This window comes from Mya arenaria, chromosome 5, assembly GCF_026914265.1.
Source record: "Mya arenaria isolate MELC-2E11 chromosome 5, ASM2691426v1".
Classification (NCBI taxonomy): domain Eukaryota; kingdom Metazoa; phylum Mollusca; class Bivalvia; order Myida; family Myidae; genus Mya; species Mya arenaria.
This window is the reverse complement of record NC_069126.1, coordinates 45,721,048-45,731,687: the sequence shown is the minus strand read 5'-3', so window position 1 is coordinate 45,731,687 and position 10,640 is coordinate 45,721,048.

Below are 10,640 nucleotides of genomic sequence, written 5' to 3'. Positions count from 1 at the left end.
CAACACCCCCAGGGATGCCGTCTATTTGTCGCGGGTTGACATCCCTTAGGTGGTCTGCCAAGTTCTCTTCAGCTGGTGAGAGTTTGATAGCACCACTCCCTGTTTTTTTCGCTGCATCTAATTTGCCTTTTACTGGAAAAAAAGACATAATTATTCATAAGGTGCAAACATACAGCGGACTGATTTCAGTTGTTATAACATAATTAATTACATCAGTTTAAATCAGAAGTTGTGTTATGATCTTTCAATCATTCATGATATTTGTTTAAACAAGCGTTTTTTTCAAGACTTTAATGAGACATCATTCAAAGAACTTGACATTTATACATACCAAGAGATTTACTGTTTTTGAACATACTTTTGATGTCCTCCACAGACCTTCTTTCGACACAAAGTCCTGATCTGAAATTAAAAAACAAACCCAGTTTGATTCATCCTGTTTGCCTTCGGACCAAAAATACATGTTATCGTACCTCGAGATTTAACATACTATTATCCTAAAATTATTGGTCAACTGGATCGAAATATGTAGCATTGGTTGTTTACAAAACAAGAGTTTTAAGCCAATTTCAAAATGGAAAAAATGGTCATTAAAAGATGCATGTACGTACGCGTTAAGGCGTTGGCAGATGTTCTCCCACATTTGTTTTTTCTCGTGTGCACCTTGAGAGGCCCCACGGAACGTTGAGAACAGTCCTCTGCCCTCCTCTTCCACAATCAGACCAATAGCCGTTGCCTTTTCCTTGTCCGTCCAGTTTGCACACCTTTTTTTCGCTATTTTATTGCAGGACGCCATCGTTGTAAACAGACGACTTGACAGGTTTATGATGTTTGGTCGAGCTTTACCTCTATTTGAAGAGTATCCATGCTTTTAACCCAAACTACCAAAAAGATAATCGTGTTATACTCGATTAGCTAAACCGGTTGGTAAACGCTTTCGTGAAATTTGGTTTAACAAAGCGGTTTAGTTAAACCGAATAACGGGTTTAAACTCGTTGCGAATCTAAGCAGTTTAAGAAGTTTCGAGAAATCGGGGCCAGGCTTAGATAATTTCTTCAACATTTATTCACTTTCATAGCAGTATAAAAAGAGGTCTGCAAGTAAAGGTGCATAATTGGCACCCATTTGAATGCCAATTGTCTGCTTATTTAAACATTTGTCGAATTCTAGAAAAGAACCAACAAAATATATGTTTGTTCTGGGCCTGGTATATTTCAACGAACATTCCTATAATCTTAAGGAAAACACTCGTCATGCCTTAGGAGTATAACTGCCAATCAAACCCATAACTGCTAAGTTGATAATATATCAATCTTAAAGGTCCTGACTGACGGATTTTCAAGAACGTAATTTGTCTGCCTCCGCGTCTGAATCAACAGCACTGACAGATCACCATACATTCTGTTTGTACAACCCGCTATCTTATGTTTGAAAGATGTATTGCATTATATTGTTCAGGGTGCTTTAGGAAGAATGCTGATATCCTGTTGATTTAATGTGATTGATGAAGACTTTCTATTGATGTGTTAGATTATGTCGAACATAGCATTGTCAAAATACATGATTTCAAAAAAATCGATACCTCGTTTGAGATTTAATGAAGTTTTAACAATGACGATTCAAACTCAAGAATTTTGAATTCACTTTTCAATCTATGGGAAATATGAAATACAACTGAAATACATAAATCAGACACAGCTGAATATTGAAAGGATGGTATCACTCTTACTACGACCTAGGTAGATTGAGTGTGGGTCGGTTAGGTCGACAAATAATTGTGTCGATCAAATAAATCCAAAATAGAAAATAAGAGTGTTGTCTGATATATAGGCCCATGCTGTCTGGACGTATTTGTGAATCAAACATTTTAAAATCTTGGGCAGTCAGACTGAGAGACAGATACTGATAAAATTGCCTAATTTATAAACCATTCTAGACAAACTTGTTTGCGATGTAGGAGATTCAGACGTAGCGAGTTAATAAAACAGCCGTACACTGATAAGCTTCAGATCGTACAGGTCTGGAGAACGTCATCGGAACGGTATCTGATCTTATTTAAAAGCATTGAAAAGCTTTTAAAACATATATTCTCAAGTGTAGTTAAGGTATTACTGATATTTCAAGATTCGTTAAATCCGGAACGCTAATAAATTTAACGCTATATTATTTAAAAAGATGGATGCCAGGACATTTTGACATTTGACGTGCTTAACGCTAAGTACAAACATATGACGTGTTCGTTAATGTATTCGAATAAGCTAAATGTTCCTTTAACACTGATACCTTGTAGCGGCATATCATGTTGGTATCATTCGAACTTATTACTGGAAAGGACAGAAAATGATCGTAAATTTACTTACCATAGATACAATTATTGCACTACAAGAGATTATTATCATTTTGAATTATGACTAAAATCCAACTTGAATTGCCCTTTTTGCATTATTAGAAGGCTTTTAAGTACGGGTCTGAGACTTTAAGAGTCAATATTACGTACTAATTCTCAGACATATCTCTCAAAATAACTTATTTTAAATGAGATCATAATCATATTCGCTTACTCAACGGAATATGTGAATAACCATTGGCAGTGTTTCTCAAATGCATACATTAGTTTGCATATTGGTTGTGAATACATGAAAAAAGCGAAAGCCTAGTTGGTCCTAGATTTGCGATCTAGTTGTAAAGAAATTAGATAATATGACTCATAGAATTCACGCCTTTATTCAACATATTACTTGTGTTGAAATTTTTAAGTCTGACAGACAAGGACAAATCTATCCTGTTAATTGATGAATTAGTAATTATGCTATATATAACATAACTATATATATAAATGTGCTCGATTCAGTTGTTAACAAGGTATTTTAAGCTGGCTTTCAACGAAAACCACAACTAGCTTGAGATTGTTTTTGACGGGGATTGGGTCAATGTGACTATTACTAAAATGGTTTCCGCCCAGTTATTAATTAAGTATGAATTGGTGGATAGTGATGAAGGTTGATGACCAGGTAGATTAAATGAAAAACACGCTTGTTATTGCTTTTGATAAAGGGATGGGGTAAAGGTCACTGTTACTACATATAAAAATGGTTCCGTCCAACAACATCAGAATTGATCGAAAGTGATGAAAGTGCGTATGAATGTAGCTTATGTAAGGAGCTAGCTTTGGATTGTGTTTAATTGAGTTGGGGTGTAAGCCACTCTTATGAAAACTAAAATGGTTTCAGCCGAATTACATTAAATAGAATTTATGATTAGTAATAAAATTTGGTGTTTAGGTAGCTTATGTGAAGAGCTTGTTTGTTTTCGATTTTTAGGAGGGTGGGGGTAAAGTTCATGGTCACTTTAAATGGAAAAATAGTTTCGACCCAATAACTTCAGTAATTATTAATGGAAAAGACTGAAATTTGTAGGTAGCTAAATTGAAGAGCTTGGATTCGACGCGGGGGCCAGAGTAAAGGTTAAGGTCACTGTTACTAAAAATATAATAACTAATGAATCGATGGATAGCAATGAAAGTTATTGTGTTTGTAGCTTAAGTGACGATCTAGATTGGGATGACTTTTAAGGGTTATAGGATCTAAATAGATCGATCTTTTATTTCCTCTATATATGGAGAACACATATATAAAGGTAGGTTTAATTGGTACTTAAATCCAAAATAAATGTCAAATAATGACAGGCAATTGAAAAGTTCATACTCGGTCTCCACTAGAGTGAACCTAGCCGGGGAATACTCATTTTCTAAACATGTCTTCTCTTCATTATTTGATATAGACTTTATACTTCATTTTTCAAGAATATTAAATCGATTTCTAAGAAACATTTTTAACAGAGAAGTTTGACCACTCATACGTTACTATAATGAGACTTTCAATATACGTTTTGTTTATTTGATTTTTTATCGTTTGGCATCAATGTTAAAACATCGTATCGTTTTGAGAGAAAAAAAAATGAAATAAAAAAACACTCGTTTTATATTTTATCTGTGTTTAAAAGTCTGTTTGAATTAATTTTATATTTTGTTTTATTCATACAATAAGTATTATGTTTTATTTATATAACAGCCGTGTTCATCGTTCATGCTCATAAGCATAATACTATTACGCAAATCATTCTTTATAATATCAGGTTTATCTATTTCTGGTCATTTTTCAGAACTATATTTACCCCGGGCCAAAATTTTACAGATGTTATTTTATGCGGGGACGAGGGAAGTATGTTATATGGTTTAAGTTAACATGTGTATTGGCGTATTACTTTAATTTCTTAGGTTTCATCATTTGGTAATGCATACTTTGATAAGATTTACCTTTTGCGTTTTATCTTTATTAAGAATTGTTGGGATAAGAGTGAGGTTTGTGCACATAAACTGGTTTAAACCCCCAGTATATTTACATTTTACTGACCGTTCCAAGGCGGTACCTAACAATTCTTGATAAACATACCAATATATATATATATATATAGTATTTATGCACTGTGCTGTTTGTAGAGTTTTGTGCTGTTCTATGTTTCTTGTTTGTGAATTTGTTTTCTATGTCTTTGGCGTTTGCCCATTGCCAATAAACCGGGTTTATGTTTAAACGTTTTGCTACTGAGCATATTTCTGTAGCTTTTTGCATGTGTATTGAATTCGTTGGTGGTATAGAATCTTTGTTTAAGTTATGATGATATCGAATCTTTGTTACATTATGAGGATATAGGATCGTTGCTGCTGTTATAATGATATTGGATCGTTGTTTACGTTAGGGTGATATAATCTTATAGGATATTTTTACGTTATGGTGGTAGAGGATATTTTTTACGTTATGATAGTAAATGAATCTTGTTTACGGTATGGTTGTACAAGATCTTTGTGTACCTTATGATGGTATTGGATCTTTGTTTATTTAAGGATTAAAATTCGACATGTTGCATTTTATTGGGGTATGGTATGCAATGGCGCAGTTCAAAATGTTGGTGGAGTCCTTCGGACTCCACCCATTTTGAGCAGCCCCATTGCATACCATACCCCAATATACTTATATTTACATTCATTTAAATCTACATTTCTGCTAAAATAAATTGATTATTCAAGAGCATTTTCTCTTTTTTCTTTCTCTCGTTGTTCTCAACGGTGGGTAAATTAGAACAGCTATCGTAACCTAATTTTATACGACAATGAATGCACAGATACAATAGCTCCTTATTTATATGTTTATTTCCAAGGTCAAGAATATTATAAATACGTATTATTGCATAAAATGTGTGTTTTCGGTCCGTTATCGTGGTGTAATAAAACGCAAAAACCCGGGCGTTATCGGTAGAAAACATGCATTATTCAGTAAATTCACGTGGCGTTAATGCCCGGTTTTAGTTTTACATATGCGCTATCAGGGCCCGCATCATAACAAAGAAGGCTGAGCGACCTGGTTTCTGACCGAAAGTTGGTCAACGATGCAAACTTTTGCACAAAAACATATTTTAGCATATATATAATGTAGCTGCATACAAATACCAAAACATGAAATAAACCACATATAACTTACATATTTTCTGCTGAGTTGTCTTTTCCTGGCAAGCTGATGTGTTTACTAAATAGTTTTTTCTGCAATTGTTTTTTCTATTAAAAGCACTAAATTATGTCTGAAACGACTAACTCCTCCGAACTTAAGTTATTTCTGTCGATTTTATTCAGAACATACGACTTATATGGACATGATTCCATTACGTCGTATGCAATGAACAAAGAAATTTCAATTTTTTTTTCTCTGATGCTGAACATGCTGTACATTTTATCAAGAACATGTTTACAAAATTTTCAGGCTTAAATTAGTTATCAAAACAAATAATGGTTAAAGTAGGAATGTATAGGTAGTTAATTGATTACCCAAAGGTATTGTGTGTAAATCATCCCAGTAATCCAGTCAAATTTCGAAAAAACAACACTTTCAAAACGAATTAACACTGCCAAAAATGGCGTCGAAACAAAATGCAGCTGCCGAGTTATGTTGCGGCCCGAATCGAGCTTAATGTAAAACTTTTTCAATGACATCACTCATGACGTCATACAAGCACCCGTTATAGAGGTTATTTTGAACTAACTGTTTTTGCATTTTCGTGACATTTACCAGCCTTTTATAAAAACACAAACGTTTCTTCAACTGTTCCATCCATCATGAAATTATCTACATAGAAATCAATCAAATTATCGTTGCTTATATTGTTTTAACTGCTTTACTGCAGATTACAGTTGTGCATGTTGCCAATATTTTTACTACGATTTCATTGAAAAAATTAGTTTCGTAGTGAATATGCCCCGCCCCTTGGTATTATTGCGCCCAATGGCAGGACAGAAGTATCGAACAAACGCACGCGATATCGATGGAAAATGCCATTGCACTTTATACAGAAATAAAGTGCAATTGATAAACAACAACCATCGTCAAGGAATGAAGTGTGAATGTAAATATATTATGATGGTATAGGACCGTTGTTTCCATTGTTTCCATTATGCTGGTATAGGATCTTTGAAAAAAGTTATGTTGGTATATGATTTTTTTGACCTTAGGGGGTATAGGAATTTTGTTTACCTTATGATTGTATAGGATGGTTGTTATAATGGTAAAGAAACTTTGTAACGTATGATGGTATATGATCTTTTTTACCTTATAATGGTGTACCATTTTTTTGAAAATACTTTGTGAATAATTATATTTACTAAAAAGAAAGAATAAATGCAATGAGGAAACAATAACTTTAGAATCTTATATAACCTCCCGCAGAACATATATGTTTGATATGATTGCATGTATAACTTGCGAACGAGTGTTTCTTTATATTTGTAACATAGTTGATAGTTACTGAAAATGTTCACTATGCTTAACCGAAACTTTCAAACTTAATTAAGATTTGTTATCTATAACTTACACTTTAAATTTAAATGAATATTGACTCTTGATACTTTCTGCAAAAAATATCCTTCAACTTGCGAAAACAGTTTAGAACAATAATATTGTGACCTTGTACATTCCACAGAATATCATTAGGCGTCCAATTACAGGATCTTCTTCCGTATAAGTATGTTTAATGAGAGACAGAACTCCCTATAGAGTTGATTTCGGAAATCTTAGGTCTGTCATAAAAGTTGATAATGTCAATTTGTAAATTAATGGCTTCCTGATATAAGCCGAGAGAACTGTAAAATGATATAATTGTCTGCACAACAAAGGAATGGTTCTGAGGGCAAATGTTTTAAAGTTATATTGAATTATAACCAGAAAGCAAGGAAACTATAATTCAAAAAACTTATTTTAGGCATTCACATCCCGATTGTTACATCTATAAATAACCACAATAATTTCTTTAAAATAGCCATCGGTTATCTTCTTGGAATAAATCATCTTGAGAAATAACACACATGTTCAGATGCTTCTATAGAACTCGTCACTTGACCGTCCCACGTTAATATACTTTCCTCATGTCGTAGATCAAAAGTTTCAATCAACCCTATGACAATACATCGATCTTAACAGAAATTTATTTGTCTCGTTTTTATGCCTGTTAACCAACCCTACACGGTAAGCATTTTTCACATTGTTCTCTCATAGGTCGCCTTGTACTTGGAATTACTCTGTGAAATGATTTTCATGTAATTGTTGCCCCCTCAAGGATACTGAAATCCGTCTGAGGATATTATAAAGTATTCACAGTATTTAAGTAAACCAAGCACACGGTCATTTGGTGTAACGATTGGTTTATATAATTTTGAGGAATGACTTAGCAAAGCAAGATTAATAAAACTTTTATAAAATATGATATGAATACCTCTCAGCGATTTTGTGAACTGAGTTAACTGACCAACTGTCAGTAATGAAATCCCATTCTGGAATTTCCATGTCTTATGACCTAAGGATTAGTCGATGCATGTTAATTACTTTTCATCGGCTCAAACAGATGTACAAGTGTAAAATAACTCGATAGTTTCCGAAATACTGTTATATCCAAAATGTACCTCTTGGGCGGCGCCAATTATCTCGATGGCTCCTCAAAATTATGCAAATATGTAGTCCCGTAACTCATAGAAGTTATCATTTGTCATGTTAATTCCCTTAATCGACATAGGTAAGAAAAGTAGCGCGTTGGTATTCGCCATTATGCTCTAGCTCTACCACAACCACGCAACGTCCACTATGAGCATATTCAAGGTTTAGTTACCTGGCTTAACTCTACCAGGTCATCCACCAAAGGCATCCGCGGAAGCAGCAACCAGTCAACGCCGCTGTCACTGTGATACAAACCAAACAGGATGAGGACAGGTACGGTTGTTTCTTCTCGACATGCTTTTTAAGTATTGCATTAGGTCTTTTACTTATAAAACTTGTGTGGCGGTATTTGTAAACAATGGCCGTATTCCAGGTTCAATGACCTGGCCACCCTTTGCCAATTTCTTCACGAAAGGCATCCTCGGAAGCAGCAACCAGTCCAAGCCGCAGTCGCTGTGATACAAATGAAACAGGATGAGGACAGGTACGGATATTTCCCTTGCGCCATGCAATTGGTATTTCATATGTCTTTTACTAACAGTTATAAAACTTGTGTGGCGGTGTTTGTAAACAATGGCCGTATTCAAGATTCAATGACCGCCGCCCTCTGCCAATTTCTCCATAAAAGGCATCACCGTAAGCAGCAACCAGTTCAAGCCGCGGTCGCTGTGATACAAACCAAACAGGATGAGGACATTTACAGTATTATCTTTTGGCAATGCAGTGAGTATTCCGTAGTACTTTTATTAATGATTATAAACACAAAAACATGCACAAGTTTCAATCGATGTTCGAGGGGTCACTCCTTTTCGGGCGCAACTATTGACGAGCGACCCCTCCTCAGAACCGAAACATACAATTCACTAAAGCTGTTGCAAGTCTTCTGGTGTATATTTTTCCTCATATATCGAAAAAAAAAGGTTGTCTTGAACAATAATTCCCAACTCTTTTCATTCATGAACTAATACTTTTTAACTTAAGTAGTCAAAAAAATAAAATTACCGCACAAAAAAGTTCCGTATTACCAGTCATTACTACATATTGCCTTACATAACAAAGGTTACTTGTTGATATACATACAAGATAAAGTTTAATATCATTATCAACCACCAAGGATTTTACGCAATATAAGTACGTGATTGTCAAGATGTAAGCGAAGTTTTCATACCATTTAATTAAGTAGTTTGTTAAGGTCTTAAATCACAGAGACAACTTCGTTTCGTTCCACCCTCTTTGCTTATCTTGATTCCGACAATGGAGGAGAAACGGACGGACTAAAAATAAGTAAAAAAAAAACATCTAGTGAGTAATTACGGCTGGTTAATTGTTATGTAAACCCAGCAAAGATAATTCCCATCTGATGTTTTCATGCAGCGATGATAATAGGTCAACATCACAATCTCTCCTACAATCTAACACGATGATGTCGTACGTGACGCCGGATATCAGTAGCTGCCGCAACGGGAACGCCAACACAGGCTAAGAGAGGCTATTCCTTGGTAAGTCGAAAATTGTTATTGACACCGTCGTATTGGTATACATATTGCAAATGTAGTGTATAGAATACTTGAAGTGAAAGGTTTCTTTTATATATTCTTTCAGACGAGGAGGAAACCCCATGAACAACCTCAACGCGCGTCGCGTTGAAAGCAATGATTATTCGGCTAGGGCACTACAAATTGCATTCGATGACAGAGAATGAATAAAATGCGATTGAAATATTTCAGGGCGGGTAATCGACCTGCACCGTACCATTCAAACTGTAAACAAAAAACCGGCCATCTTGGATATGAAACGGTAAGTTTTAAACAATTTCTCCGTTTTTAGGATCAACTTGAAGCAGAAATCAAGTAATGAACTTGCTCCTCTCTTTTCCAACTCTTTCGGCACCTACGTAGATAAACAACTCATTTTAGAACAAAAGTTACATGCGCATTGGAAATTGAATCGACGTGAAATGACAACGATTTGACAGAGTCAAGTGCAGTGCATTTTGCTATTTCTCACTGTTTTTTTGTCAAGAAAGTAATTTTATTGGTAAACATTCCACATATGTACTGCCATTTTACATTTCATGTTCAATGACATAGTTCAAAATCAAACAAAGAACTATTAGTAAAATTGTCGTATTACATTTTTGGTACGGCGCATTGGTGCAAAATGCATTTTTTGTTTACATTTTGAATGGTCGATTACCTGCCCTGTTTTTATTACGAAGGATGTTTGATGTTATTAAAACAAGCATTTTCAGTGAAAAGATATCCCCCGCCAACGATGGCTTGTTTGTGCTTGTTGGCTTATTTGTGCTTGAAGGTTAAAAAAAATCTCAGAAAAAATAAGATAAGCACTTTGGTTTTACTGAGAAACGGCTGCAAACAATGATTTTTTAATAAATCAAGGGCAATAACTCTAAGGAAAATTGACCAATCCAAAAGAAAAATAGACAGGTATCATCACAGTATGTTGGTTCTTATTTATTCCAAGTGTCATGAAATTCTACCAGCTAGTTACATAAAAAAGGCTGCAAACATGGATCTTTTAATAAATCAAGGGCAAATAACTCTTATAGAAATGACACAATCCAAAATATAAATAAACAGGCATCATCGC